The sequence below is a fragment of the Ipomoea nil genome, unplaced genomic scaffold (genome assembly GCF_001879475.1).
Source record: "Ipomoea nil cultivar Tokyo-kokei standard unplaced genomic scaffold, Asagao_1.1 scaffold3100, whole genome shotgun sequence".
NCBI lineage: Eukaryota > Viridiplantae > Streptophyta > Magnoliopsida > Solanales > Convolvulaceae > Ipomoea > Ipomoea nil.
In genome coordinates, this window is record NW_017619528.1 from 3,428,741 (window position 1) to 3,444,582 (window position 15,842).

A 15,842-nucleotide genomic window follows, 5' to 3' on the forward strand; every position below is an offset into this window, starting at 1 on the left:
CTGTCACTCTCAAGGGTGCACACATCTGAGGTTCCCTTCTTAACTGACTTAGCAACCTTGGGTCCAAGAAACTGTGGGTGCTACCACTATCCACAAGAATGACTATAGGCTATTTTTGAATCATACCCAACAACTTGATGGTGTTGAGCCCTTCCCCCCTACTACAGCACACAAAGAGACACCTGCAGCTTCTATCTGATCTTCCCCAGGAATTTCAATTAAAATATGGACATCACACTCATCTTGCTCCTCAATTATATTGAAGGTAGGCCCCTTGCATTTGTGCCCAGGCTGCCAAGGGTCAAAACATTTGAAACATCTCCTTTGCTCCCTAAGCTGGTTCCTGAATTGGGTGATTCCATGACTCTTAGAGGCAGTGGTTTGGGTAGAGGCTGAGGGTTTAGGGTTAAGGTTGCTTGGTTGGGGATTATTTGAATTGGAACTGGCTGTTTTGGTGGATTAGTTGTTTCTGGGGTTCGAAGAGGAGGTTCTAGGGTTTTCAACAGGCTTTAACCCCTTTTCATACTGCCTGGCAAACCATATGGCATCAGCTAATTCCCTAGGCCTTGAGGTTCTCACAAAACACCTCAAATTCTGCTTTAATCTATCTATGTAATTCTCCATGAACTAGGTTTCAGTTAGGCAGGGGTACACTTGCAGAAGAAGACTCTTAAATTCCTCAAATTCATCAGTAAAATCATCTACACTTCCCCATTGTTTGAAGGCAGCAAAGTCTTCCATTATAGAGACCCTACTGTCTCCAAACCTCCTACATACTGCCTCAACAATCATAGGCCAGTGAAATTCATCTCTCAACCCATGGATATAGCTATCATACCATAAGCTCACCTTCCCAGTTAAGTGAACATACAAGAGATTAGGGATTTCATTTCTAGGGACATGGGAGAGAATGAAGAATATTTCACACCTAATAACCCATTGCCTAGTGTGAGTATAATCAAAAGGAGGGAATTCGCTCTTATACCTCATAAGGAATTCCTGTTGTGGCCCTATCCTGCCATCAGCTCCGGCCCTCCTCCTTGGAACCCAGTCCAAGTTGGCCCTGTCCATTAGACCCACTGCCACAGGTGATTCTAGTTCAGGCTCATGTTCCTCCTCATCCACAACTTGTATTGGAGCTTTGTCCGGCCTGCCTCCTGGACGTGTGCCCTCCTGAACTTGGCATTGGACAGACGAATGCCCCGGCGAGGTGGGGAGGATGGTAGCAGTTGGCCTATTCAACTGGATAAGCTGGATCATCTCCTCCTTCAGACTACCAAATTGGTTAGTCAAGTTACCAAGCTGGGAGGCCATGGCAGTCACCTGGGCACTGAGCTCAGTAACTGTGTCCTAGGTTGCTTGAACTCGGTTATCGATCTTGCTATTCAGTTCTACCACCGTTGCTTCGAGCTTGAGAAAACGGTCCTCCATGGGCTTTGATACCAATTGCTGAGCCCCTCACAGTTCGAACAGAGTGAAAGAGATGGTAAGGTCAGAAATTAGGGTTCAGAGAGAAGAAGAAGAAGAGAGTTAAGGGAAATAGACTTCATTATTTGCATAAAAAAACCTCTATTACACCTGCAAGGAATTTAAAGCAAAAAGCAACAACAAAATCCTCTATATTCTCGGATCACAACCGCTATGCCTGCTGGAAGGGATGAGCTGGATTTCTTCGAAACGACTCGTCGTATGCCTGGCCCAACGGCTCTTAACGACTACACGAAACGACGCCGTTTTATTTATTTGATTCAACGGTCTCAACTGCCGACCGGAATGACGTCGTCTAAAGCCCTATTTCAATGGATTTAAACCCCATTTCCTGCGACGTCGTTTGATTATTTTCGGTTGTATCCTTTTTATAGTCATCGTCTTCTTTCTTCTGTGTACCACCCTTCCTCTCACTTTCCATGCTATTAGCTTCTCCATCTCCATTCGTTACAGATTTGCGGTGAAGAAATAGGAAGAAATACGGAGGAAGCCGCTGAGCCTTAAGCAGTATAAATTAAGAGTGGATTCAAGGTAAAGAGCATCAATTTTACTTCGGACCACTTCCGGAGGCGATAAACAAAGGAGACGATCTCTTTGCGAAGTCTGGTCGACGGAAAGTTCTGGGCGTGAAAATTATTCGGCACGGCAGCAAGCATTTTGGGCGACAAAATTCCTTTGTTGGCAGCGCGCAATTAACTCCTTTGGCAGCAACGTGAATTGGCAATGGCGGAAGCTCCTTTGGCATAAGCAATTCAAGTCATTCTCTCTAATTTTCTTGATAGCTTGCAGTTTAGAATTATTAAAGTTGTTTTATTTACTTGTGTAAGTGTAAAATTATTTGTACACGTTAAAACCTTATTGCCTATTTTATTTAGTAGTATTGTTATTAGTTTTGATTAAGGGTTGTTAGTGTTAATCTTCCTTTGGACCACTTGATATCTATCAAAGTAAATTTGAGTGGATGATGTGCATTGTCAAAAAAAAAAGAAAGTCATCAACAGCGCACAAATGAAAGCTTCAAAACAAAGAGCGTGTGGCTGAGGTTTAACCGAGAAATAAGATGCTAATATTAAGGATCAAAGTGGAGGCTTAATATTTGCTATAAAAAAAAACTACACCAAAGAGGAAGGTTGCCAATTTTGAGTTTACTATTCTGAGCGCATACTTTTCTACAAAGCTTCCTAATTTAATCTACTATGTTATTTTAATTGTTAAGAAGATTTAATCTGGGATAGATGATCTGTATGTGGTACTGCTGAAGCATCTTGTGAAGATTGTTCTGACATAGGTGGTTCAGTCCTGAATAGGTGTTTGAAAGAGTGGTAGTGGTAAAGGCTGGAGGCCATTTATATTTACCTCTTGTAATACTCCTTTTGGTGAACATCTATAGTGGATTGGGCAGACGTGGGTTGCCCCGCAGACGTAGGAGAAGGAGTTTCGAACTGCGTAACAATTTTTTTGTGTTTTTACTTCATTTTATGCTTTCTGTCTTCGTTATTTATATTTGTTTAAACAAATTAAATTAATGAACGTAACTGGTGCATAACTTAAAAAATAAGTAAAAATACGTTACATCTTGCTTTCAAGACCCACTGTGCAATTTCAATTGGTATCAAAGCCTGTAGACTTAATTTATTAGTCTATCGATGTGGCGATTTCGAGTTTCTTGAATTCAAGTCTTTAGCGATTTTTATTATTTATCTGCTTCTTGCTTATTTGTTCGATCTCACGGGTTGTTAAGTGTTACAGAATGGATCGAGCTAAAATTCTTCCTCAGCTGACTGGCGACAACTACGCCTATTGGAAGGCTCGCACCCGTACACACCTAAAAGCTCAAGGTGAAGCAGTGTGGCGGTCTGTGGTGTCAGGCTGGACTTATCCCACCAAACCCAGTACTAGCACTGACGGGACAGAAGTAGCTAAACCTTAGACTAAGTGGTCTCAAACAGAGATAACTAACGCTGGAAACAATGATAAGGCATTAGACACAATTTACTCTCTTATGCATGAAAGTCAGTTTTCAATTGTTGCAGGTATTCCTTCAGCTAAAGGTGCTTGGGAAGCTCTTGAGTTAACTTACGAAGGAACTACATCGGTGAAACAATCAAAGCTGCAACTGGTTCAGTCAGACTTCGAAGAGCTTCGAATGAATGAGGATGAGACAATCATCAACTTTCACACACGCGTACAGGAACTGGCGAATCGTGCAATGGTCCTTGGTGAACCATTCTCGCAAGCAAAGCTTGTTAAGAAAATACTGAGATCTTTACCTCCCAGGTTTAGAATGAAAGTCACAGCTATCCAAGAACATGATGGCTGGGAGAATAAAACATTTACTCAGTTAATGGGAAATCTTAAAACAGATGAAATGGAAATCTTAACTGATCACACAAAAAAACAAAAAAATGTTGCCTTTGCCACTGAAGAAAATAATGTTGTATCTGATTTAGACAAAACAAGTGATGATATCGTTGTTTTTTTGACTAAACAGTTTTCTAAAATTCTGAAACAGTATCCAAAAATTCACGCAACAGAAATTCACAAAGTGGAGCAACATCATCCAAAACTGGCCCCAGGACTGGTTCATCAAACTTCAAACAGTCTGTCTCACGTCCAGGACAGTCCAAAGAAAAACCTAACAATAAAGGAATTAAGTGCTATGAATGTGAAGGCTTTGACAATGTACAAGCAGAATGTGCTACCTATCTTAGACGGAAGAAGTGTATGTCAGCCATTACCTAGAGTGACGACGAGCCTGATGTTGAACCAACCGGATCAAATGTCGAAGAAATCTCGGGTAATTTTGTCGCATTTACTGCACGTGTCACTGGTTGTTCTGAATCCGTCGAAGGAGCTGACTCAGAGGGTGGTGAATATGTCTCCGCAGAAGATTTGGAAATAAATACTTTGTCTTTTGAAGCTGAGTTTAATAAGTTGTATCCCAAACGGGAAGTCCTACGAAAAGTAAATCGCAAACTAGCTAGTGAGATAGAGATTGTAACAAATGCTAGTAAAGTATATCAAACTCAAATAGCTGATAGGAATGTACTACTTAAAGAGGCAGCTGACCAAGAAGAAAAATTACAAAACGAAGTACAGACTGGCAATGTACTACTTAAGGAGGCAGCCGACAGAGAAGAAAAACTTCAAGAAGAAGTACAGACCTTGAAGCAGGAGCTAAGCACCTACAAACGACAAATCCAAATGATGGATACCACTTCAACACTTGATAAAATCCTTGATTCCGGAAGAAAATCGTCTGCAAAATTTGGTATGGGTTTCACCGGAAACAACTCAAAAGATAAAACAGTATTTGTCAAAGCGTCTGGACCTGATCCAGAGGACATCCCTGAATCCAGCACAATGAAACGCTCCCATGGTATAGTAAGCTCAAATATGCTACATTATAAACTCTATAACCCCGTTTGCCACTATTGCAGGTTACGAGGTCATACCAGACCTGAATGCTATTACTTCTACAAGGATCAAAGAATCGAGAAGTTCAGGCACAAGAACATTCAACCCTTTACAAAACAGATTTGGGTTAAAAAGACTGACTATATTTCATTTGTTTCTTTTCACTCTAAAAGTGCAGGAAGAGAAGAGAAATGGTACTTTGACAGCGGGTGTTCCCGTCACATGACAGGAAATGTCAAATTCCTAAGTAACGTAAATACCAGTAAAGGTGAAGTTACCTTTGGCGACAGTATCAAAGGTCAGGTTACTGGCGTAGGCACACTAAATGTAGCTGGCTTGCCAAAGTTGGACAAAGTATTGCTTTTCTGTGGTCTTCACGCTAATCTTATTAGCATAAGTCAATTATGCGACCAAAACTGGAACGTGTGTTTCACTAAAAATAGCTGCAGTGTTATGGACAAAACAAACCAATGTGTTATGGAAGGTAAAAGGTCAACTGATAATTGCTATATTCTAACAAATAATATGCTCTGTTGCAGGTCCAGCATAAAAGAAGCCGAGCTATGGCATCAAAAAATGGGTCATCTAAGTTATAGACTCCTCGATAAACTTGTAAAAATAGAAGGTGTTCGTGGCTTACCCAAGATGAAAGTCGAGTCAACTATCTGCGGTGCCTGTCAAGCTGGGAAACAAACTAAATCATCTCATCCAGCTCAACATACCATAAAATCAAATCGGTGCCTAGAGTTGATTCACATGGATCTCGTTGGTCCAACTCAAACAGAAAGTTTCAGAGGTATGAAATACATACTGGTATTTGTCGATGACTTTTCACGTTTTTCGTGGGTAATCTTTCTCAGGGAAAAATCCGAAGCGCCTGAAGTGTTCAAAACACTGGGGTTAAAACTCCAAAAAGGAAAGAAATGAATCCATTGTTCAAATCCGAAGTGATCACGGTAGAGAATTTGAAAACAAGCTGTTCGATGACTTCTGTAACCAATCAGGAATCACTCATAAGTATTCAGCTCCAAAGACTCCTCAGCAAAACGGTGTCGTGGAACGAAAAAATCGCACCATTCAGGAAATGGGAAGGGTTTTATTAAACGCCAAAGAATTACCACAGAAGTTCTGGGCAGAGGTTATAAACACAGCATGTCACATCATCAACCGAGTCTATCTTCGTCCAGGCACAACACAAACACCATACGAATTATGGAAAGGTAAGAAGCCGAACATTACATATTCTCATATTTTTGGCTCATGGTGTTTTATTTTGAAAGATAGGAATCCGATCTTAAAATTTGAACCAAAAAGCGACGAAAGAATCTTTCTCGGTTATTCAACAAATAGCAGAGCCTACAGAGTATACAATAAGGTGACCAAAACCATCATGGAGTCCACAAATGTCGTAATCGATGATCAACCACGTGAGATTATCGAAGTTACTCAACCTGATTCAGTGACAGATTCTGAAGCTAACCGTCCTAAATCCCCTGACGCTGGTACTCCGGAACCAGATCCTGAGTCATCTACCTCATCGCCCATATCTAATCAACCTGAACCTGAACTAGAGTCAGAATCAGACAACGATCAAGATGATATTGACGTTCCAACTCGTATCTAGAAAAATCATCTGATCCAAAATGTGATTGGAGATCCCAGTTCAGGTGTGAAAACTAGAGGTAAACCAAAACGCGACTATCTTGAACTAGCCGGATACTCCTGCTACACTTCGCAGATTGAACCAAAGAATATCAAAGAAGCCCTAACCGATGAACACTGGATCAAGGCCATGCAAGAAGAATTGGGGCAATTCGAAAGAAATAAGGTATGGACCCTAATCCCTAAACCGAATAATGTCAATGTTGTAGGTACCAAGTGGATCTTTCGCAACAAAACTGATGCAGCCGGCAACATCGCTCGAGATAAAGCACGACTGGTAGCCCAAGGGTATTCCCAAATCGAGGGAATCGACTACGATGAAACGTTTGCTCCAGCTCATCTAGAATCAATCCGACTACTTCTCTCTATTGCCTGTGCACTAAAAATCAAGCTCTTTCAGATGGACGTGAAAACGGCCTTTCTAAACGGCTATCTCACTGAAGATATATATGTTGCTCAACCAAAAGGATTTGAAGACCCACATCATCCGGACTATGTATACAAGCTACAAAAAGCCCTGTATGGTCTAAAACAGGCCCCAAGAGCTTGGTATGAAAGGCTTGCCCAATATTTAATTCAGAATAATTACAAACGAGGAGGCTCAGACAAAACATTATTCATAAAACGATCAGGTACACACCTAACCATTGCACAAGTTTATGTTGACGACATTGTTTTTGGATCCACACAGACAGGTGAAACGGACCAATTGGTCAAAGTCACGTAACAAGAGTTTGAAATGAGCATGATTGGTGAGCTGACGTATTTTCTCGGTTTACAAGTCAATCAGTCAAAAGAAGGGATTTTTATATCCCAAACAAAATATGCTAAAAATATCTTATCTAAATTTGGTCTTGAATCGGGCAAAGATGCCCGAACCCCTATTTCAACAACAACCAAATTATCCAAAGACAACAACGGAACTTCTGTTGACTCCACCTTGTACAGAAGTATGATTGGTAGCCTACTGTACTTGACTGCTAGTAGACCAGACATCATGGTAAGTGTTGGGATGTGTGCACGTTATCAAGCAGATCCAAAAGAGTCACACTTGAAGGCAGTAAAACGTATTATAAAATACGTAAAAAGGTAAGCTTAATTATGGTATTTGGTATTCCACTGACACTAATCTTAGTCTTACAGGGTTCTTTGATGCTGACTGGGCCGAAAACACCGATGACAGAAAAAACACGTCCGGTGGGTGTTTCTTTATAGGAAAAAATCTAGTCGCCTGGCTTAGTAAAAAGCAGAATTCTATCTCCCTCAGCACTGCAGAAGCTGAGTATATAGCCGCGGGAAGTTGCTGTACACAACTTCTCTGGATGCGTCAAATGCTTTCTGACTGTGGTTTAGATCAGAAAAATATGACCCTTTTTTGTGACAACACCAGCGCAATAAACATCTCCAAAAATCCGATTCAGCATTCCCGAATGAAGCACATAGATATTCGCCATCACTTCATTCGTGAACTAGTCGAAGAAAAAGAAATAAATTTAGATTATATTTCTACTGACAAAAACCTTGCAGATTTATTCACCAAACCATTAGACAAATCCAGGTTTGAATTTCTTAGAGCAGCTCTTGGAGTTTGCAATCTCACTACCTAATTCCATTGATCAGGTATAAATTTAATTTTTTTTTACTCTAACAGTTCTATTTTCTTCCTTTTTCGTTGTTGCTTGTTTGATTTTACAGGGACCAAAATTGTTTCCCCGGCTTTTTCTTTGAAATTTAGGTGTCCAATTTTATTTTGGTTATCTTACCTTATAATAATTCGTTTCTCCCTTAGAATTCATATTCAAAACGAATTCCTTACACTCAATTACCTAACTAATACAAGCTACACCTTTGTCTTGTAGCTATCACATCTCACGCCTTTTTAAGAGAAACATCACATCACAAATTAATTGTTTTGTCTTCCTTCTCTTGCCTCCACTAAACCGAGACATCACCTCCCTTTTCATTTCCTCAACTTCTCACCATTGCTAATACACAAAAGCTTCACTCATGGAAAATCCCTTCCTCTCCTTCGTGTCCTCTTCTGAAAGGGAAAATCTCTTCCGAAAGATTATTGATGCCGACTCTCCCATCTCTCCTGAGGCTACGGATAGAGTTCTTGCTACCATAAAAAATGACGTGTCTCTCCTTGAAGGGTTCACGGCTAAAGAACGTCGACAAATGCTTGCTCTTGCTCGGCACATCACAGCTACACCTTGGCCGATTCCACCTGTGACAGCCTCTGCATCGATTCCTCCTCTAACCGAGCCTGTATCGATCACATCTCCTCAAAATGTGGTAATTCCAGTATCTTCTTCTCCTTTAGACAATGTTCCCTCTCTATCCACCGCTAGAATAGTTGATTTTAATGTGTCTTTGCCTGAGCAATTTGTGTCTTCCTTATCTCATGGTAATTTTGATGTTAAATCTTTACCTTTACCCGGGGATCCTTACGATCTAGCTACTCACAATTTGCCTAGGAGTACTGAAAATTTAGTCTCCTTATCTGAGTTTGTAAGTTCTCTACCTTCGAAGTTTGCTATTCAAAATATTGCTCAACATCTCTCTTCATCTGTTCTACCCGTGTCGTGCTCTGCATTTTCTATCCCCATAACTATTCCTGCTTCTATAACCAAGTCAGAACATGCACCCATACCTGTTTCACCGACCCCTGACTCGATTCCCCTTGTCACTGTACCTCTGTCTAAATCTTCCTGGAAAGGGAAAGAGAAATTATCTGTTTCAGGTACTGCCGAGAAGAGGAAATTGTCTCATGTTGATGATGTGGAGACTATGGCTGAAAATAAGCATCAACGACAAGGGTCCACTCTTCCACCCAGGATGACTAGATCCCGAACCCTTGCTGAAACTCCGGCCGTCTCTATTCCCTCAGGTTCGAAATATAAGGGTCCCAGTAAGAATTATAGATCACGGCTTCTCTCACCTGCACTATCAGCCGAATGGAAGGTTCGTATCAATCGGGATTTCATTTTAGAAAAGTCAATTAATGAAGAAGAGTTGGCAGAAAAATGCAACATCATACCCATTCTGCGTGATCAACATTTATTTGCCTTGCTTCACCATGTTGGTCCCTATTCTGCCTGGTTGACAGCCGAATTTTACAGAAATCTTAATATGGACACATTTTCTGAAGGTTCGGCACACTTCCATCAAGTTTTTTATTCGGGATAAATGGTACTCGTTTGGTCCAACAGAAATCAATGCTTACTTAGGGACTCCAAATCATCTAGTTGTTCCTGATCCAAATCCTGACTTATTGGCTGCGACTTTGACTCATAAGAAAGAGGTTTCTTGGCCCAGTGTAGGGCTCAAAAGTTTGAAGCTCACCACTATTTATTCAGTCCTACTTCGTCTTGCATCTGCAAATTGGATCCCGGCAGTACGCCATCACCTTGTATCGGAACAGTTAGCGGCACTACTCTATAAGATCAGGTACCGTCTTCCTTTCAACCTTGGAGCAATCATTTTTTCTCACATGATGACATTTTTAAAAAAGAGAGAGGCCAAGATACATCTTCCTTACCCCAGCTTAATTTTTGGAGTTCTTCAAGACCATGGGTTCAAGCCGTATAAGGATGAAATGGTTACCCCTCATGACAATGTGTATCAATATGATGAGCGTATGACCTAACGGGATCACTATGATGATAGAGCATCTCTTGCTACGCCTCCGGACATCGCTGTTTCTGCCCCACTGGTTTCTGCTCCGGCTTCATCTGAGACACTGCCTCTGCTTCTATTCCAGGTTCCAGACTGATTCCCAAAGAGCCTCAGACTTTAGTTGATCGTAGGCAGATTGTAGTTACACTTGAGGCCTCAATTGCTCAGGTTCGACACTCAGTTGCCTCTCAACAAGCCACAATTTCTGGCCTTGAAAACTTACGTATTGCTCAACTCAAGGAAATTGCTCGCATGGAGGACATATACGCCCAGATTTTGGCCGACACTGGTGCTTCTTCTTCTAGTTCAGGTTCTGAAGATGACGATGATGATTCGGTTTCGTGTACCCCGTCTGCACGCTTAAGCTAATCCACTATATTGATGTTCACCCTCCGTGGTTTGTCATTTATTTGGCAAAAAGGGGGAGTTTTTGAAGTAAGGGGGAGTATTCTTGGAGTATGGATGTTTTTGGAAGTTTTTAAGGTATATTCTTGGTATCGAAGGTATATTTTTGGTATCTTTCTTTGGAAATAAAAGGATCGCTATGTTAGGGGGAGTAGTAGTCTATATGGTACTCTTGGATATTGGTATATGTATGTCATGTTTTTTGAGCTACTACTCGTATGAACAAGTTGATGGTAAAATCTTCTTCTTTTAATTATGTTATGATCAAATGCATATTCACTTCCTCTGTGTATATTTTACTCGTGGTTGTGGTTGGATGATTGAAGAAATTTACACAGGTATATTGTTGACATGTGGTCCAAAAAGGAATTAAGTTTATTTTTTTAAATTATTATGTCATTGTATGTCTTGTTCAGTACCTATACTAAGGGCTCTAAATAAAAACAAAACTGATTATGTTTCAATTTTTGCCCAAAGTATTTGATACTTAAGTTTTACCAAATAAAATGCCAAAGGGGGAGATTGTATGTGTAAAATTATTTGTACACGTTAAAACCTTATTGGCTATTTTATTTAGTAGTATTGTTATTAGTTTTGATTAAGGGTTGTTAGTGTTAATCTTCCTTTGGACCACTTGATATCTACCAAAGTAAATTTGAGTGGATGATGTGCATTGTCAAAAGAAAAGAAAGTCATCAACAGCATACAAATGAAGGCTTCAAAACAAAGACCGTGTGGCTGAGGTTTAACTGCAAAAGAAGATGCTAATATTAAGGATCAAAGTGGAGGCTTAATATTTGCTATAAAAAAAAAAAAGCTACACCAAAGAGGAAGGTTACCAATTTTGAGTTTACTATTCTGAGCGCATACTTTTCTACAAAGCTTCCTAATTTAATATGCTATGTTATTTTAATTGTTAAGAAGATTTAATCTGGGATACATGATCTGTACGTGGTACTGTTGAAGCATCTTGTGAAGATTGTTCTGGCATAGGTGGTTCAGTCCTGAATAGGTGTTAGAAAGAGTGGTAGTGGTAAAGGCTGGAGGCCATTTATATTTACCTCTTGTAATACTCCTTTTGGTGAACATCAATAGTGGATTGGGCAGACGTGGGTTGCCCCGCAGACGTAGGAGAAGGAGCCCCGAACTGCGTAACAATTCTTTTGTGTTTTTACTTCATTTTATGCTTTCTGTCTTTGTTATTTATATTTGTTTAAACAAATTAAATGAATGAACGTAACTGGTGCATAACTTAAAAAACAAGTAAAAATACGTTACATCTTGCTTTCAAGACTCATTGTGCAATTTCAACTTGATTTATTTTATTTATTTGATTTATTTAATAGAAGTGATTTGTTAGTTGGTGGTAATGATCTGCTGTGATGTTCTTATTTTATATATTTGGATTAAGTTTGAGAATGAAGATTATTAATTCCATGATGTACTGTTCGTTTATATTTGCTAGGGATGTGAACAATTTATTATAAAACTTTGCAATAGTTTAGGGTTCAACTTTGCCAACTTAATTAAGTTTTAAGTTTTATCTATTGTGTTGAGTTGAGACTAGTTGTGTTGAATGTGCACAACTCTAGCATTAATTAGTCTTTTAAGGGAATTATTAAGTACACACCAAGTCTGTTAGTTTCAAGCTCTATAGTTCTTAGTCTTTATTCCCTGCTATTCTGTTACGTTAATTGTTTTTCTTACCTTATTTTCTACATGCTTTACTTGATTGTTAATTTGATATTCTGGCTTTTGTTAATTCATTTCTTTTGCCTCTTGAAGAATTTCAATCATTTTGCATTTAAGTTATCTTTATATCTGATATTTGTGTTTAGCACTTTAAATTGTTAAGTTCTTTGTTTTATTTTCAAGTTTATTAAATTGCATTGTATCAATTCCTTGTGCGATCGACCATTGCTTTGCACGCTAAACTACAATTTACTCGTGCACTTGCGAGGACAATTAAAATTGTCCATCAATTTTTGGAGCCGTTGCCGGGGAATTGTTTAACTTGCAATTTAATTTTTTGTTCTTTTTCTTTCTTTAATTGCTTGATTTTATTTTCCCCTCCTATCTCTTCATTTTTGTCATCTCGTTCATTTTTAATCTTGCATTTTATTTAATTCATTCATCCGTTTAAAAATTGCTTTATATTTGTTTTTACTTTAGCTATTCTCTTTATTTAATTTTCCCATTTGTTAACTGCTTGATTCTTTTAAGTCTATCTCTTTATTATTATTGTCGTTTCTTTCTCCTTTTTAATCTTGCTCATTTGTTTAATTCATTTGTCCATTCTACTTTTTTGATTTTTTTTCTCACAAATTAAAATTTGAAATCTTCCACTTTTTGAAAAAAAAAATGAATGAGCTTACCGACTTGGCTTTTCAAATAAACAGATTATCCAAACAAGTGGATAATATGTGCTCTTTTGTAAGCTCAAACCAAATAATCCTTTTAATAATGGTTTTGGACAGGCACATCCAATGAATGTTTTTAATCAACGCCCTGTGCACGACCTGTTTTATAATTTTTATAATTTGGGTTGGGAAAATCACCGTAATTTTTATTGGGGTAATAATCAAAATGAGTTTCAACCATATCATTCTAATTTCTCTTGGGATGATAATCAACATGATTATCAATCAAGTCGTCCTACTTTTTAGGATGATGGTCAAAAAGATTTTCAACTTAGCCATCCTAATTTTTATTGGGGTCATAGTCAAAATGATTTTCAACCAGTTGATTCACCCCAACCTAAAAAACCATCTTTGGAAGATACCTTGCAGGATTATATACAAACCTTCAATAGGCGACAAGAAGCTTATGAGCACCAAATGCAGTAAGAAGCAGATGAGAACCGATTCCAACAACATGAAGCTTCTTTGAAAAAATTAGAAATACAAGTGGGGCAAATCACCGAAGCTTTGCAAGGACATGTGCTAGGTAAGTTACCTAGTCAACCTGAGGAAGCTAAGGCAATGAGCAGTGGTGAAATAATTGAAAACAAGTTAGAAGATAATTTCACTTCTAAACAAACTGAAATGATTGAGAAATTAAATAATGATGTTGATATTATTGTTGAAAAGGATGAGCCTCAATTGCATAAATCTGATATCCTTATGTGCCTCCCAAGCTTTATGTGCCCCCAATCCTTGTTGATGAAAGTATTGAAACCACCCCTATACAAAATGAAGATTTTGAGGAAGAAGAGCCTTATGTACCACCCAAGCCTTATATGCCCCTGGCTCCATTTCCAAATAGGCTCAAAAGTTGTGTGCCTGTAAGTGCAGTGCTACAGCAAGAACTGCCCACAATCCCTTTTGATGTTCAAAACGATAAATTGACCAAATATGTGCTTGATGAAACTATTTAGGGTGAATCAACGATTTGGTCCCTCACTTATTCGCGACTTGTCAATGTTGCCCCTGAATCACGTATTCATCGATTTAGTCCCCGAAAATAATTGTTTTTTGTCAAATCAATCCCTATGGCCGTATTCCATCAAGTCTCAGGCGAGAGCTCCGATTTGCCCTGGGCATTTTGGTCTTTTCACGCCTTCTTCTTCATTAACTCTGACCAATGGAGCTCCCGGCGAGGCAGCAAACCGGCAATGGAGTTTTCCGACGAGGCAATTTGGATTATGTTTTTTGAATGCTCCACGGGGTCACTTTGTTCCCCGTCCATCCCTAATATATCCATCACGTACACCCTTTAGTAATTGTTAAGGAGTACAATTTTTTTCTGTCACCCATCAAAAACAGAGAAGATCGGAAATATACCTGGCCGGCCTGAGACGAAATGATGGCAATTGATCCAGGTCCACGGTTCGTCGGCCGGCTGATCATTCCCGGCAACGCCGCTTTGATGAGATGAAAAGTCCCTGTCAAGTTCACGTCAATCATCATCTTCACCTCCTCGACCTCCTGATTCTCCAGCTCCTTCGATGCATACACTCCGTGATTGCAAACCAGAACGTCGATAGGCTCAGCCTCCTCCACGGCCCTCTTCACGGCGTCGTAGTCTCTGACGTTGGCGCTGAACGCCGCGACACCGCAGCCGGTGGCGCGCAGTATCGCGTGCTTGGCGTCCTCGAGCTTCCCGGCATTCCGAGCTAGTATGGAGACCTTGGCGCCTTCTGCGGCGGCTTGGAGAGCTAGAGCCAGGCCAATGCCACTGGAGCCTCCGGTGATGAAAACGTGGCGGTTGCTGATGGAGACTTTCACGGGACGCGGTCAGACGATGAGGTAGAGGAAGAGGAGAAGGGAGAGAGGGAGAAGGAGAAGAAGAAGAGAGAGGAGAACGAGAGAAGAGTTCGCCATTGATGGAAAGCTTGAGAATGGAGGTTTATTTTCAAGTTGATGACTTCCTCGTACTTTGCAATATTTTCAAGTTGATTCCTCCGGGCGAGGCAGCAAACCGGCAATGGAGTTTTTCGGCGACCTTGGCTTTTGGGTAAGCTGCTGTGCGACGATGGAATGAAGAAGAAGGCGTGAAAAGACCAAAATGCCCAGGGCAAATCGGAGCTCTCACCTGAGACTTGACGGAATACGGCCATAGGGACTAATTTGACGAAAAACAATTATTTTCGGGGACTAAATCGATGAATACGTGATTCAGGGGCAACATTGACAAGTCGCGAATAAGTGAGGGACCAAATCGTTGATTCACCCAACTATTTAGTTTCCAATTTTTATGTCTATGGATTTGTTTGATAGAACTAACCAGTGTTTGACAGTTAAGGGGTTGAATTTTGCAGATGATGGTAAGTTGGGTTTCAATAAACTCCAAAAAGAAAATCTTTTGGATGATGTTGATAAATCAGTTTCTTCTTGTTATTCTAAATTGCAGGGCTAAATGAAAATTGCACAAAAGAAAAAAATCTAATAGAGGACTCTCTTTGTCTTCTTTTCTTTCCTCTCACAACATTGGGGACAATGTTGAAAATAAGTGTGGGGAAGGGGTTTTACCCACAAATCACAAAAAATTAAAAATTTTCAAAATTTTTAATTTTCTTATGCTCATTTTCTTAAATCTTTTTATTTTAAAATTCTAGATTACTTTGAGCTTTATCAATAAGTCTTTTAAATATTCGGTGATAAAAATAATGCAGGTTTTTGTAAGCTCTTAGTGTGTATATGCATGTGACTAGTCGTTAATTTCTTTATATTTTGAATAACTTTGTCAAAAAA

General features: G+C 39.6%; 1 pseudogene; it reads right to left on the bottom strand.

Annotated features, from left to right (window-relative positions):
- Positions 1-11,345: 11,345 nt before the first annotated feature.
- On the bottom strand, positions 11,346-14,981 carry LOC109166522 (annotated as a pseudogene).
- Between the last annotated feature and the right edge of the window lie 861 nt (positions 14,982-15,842).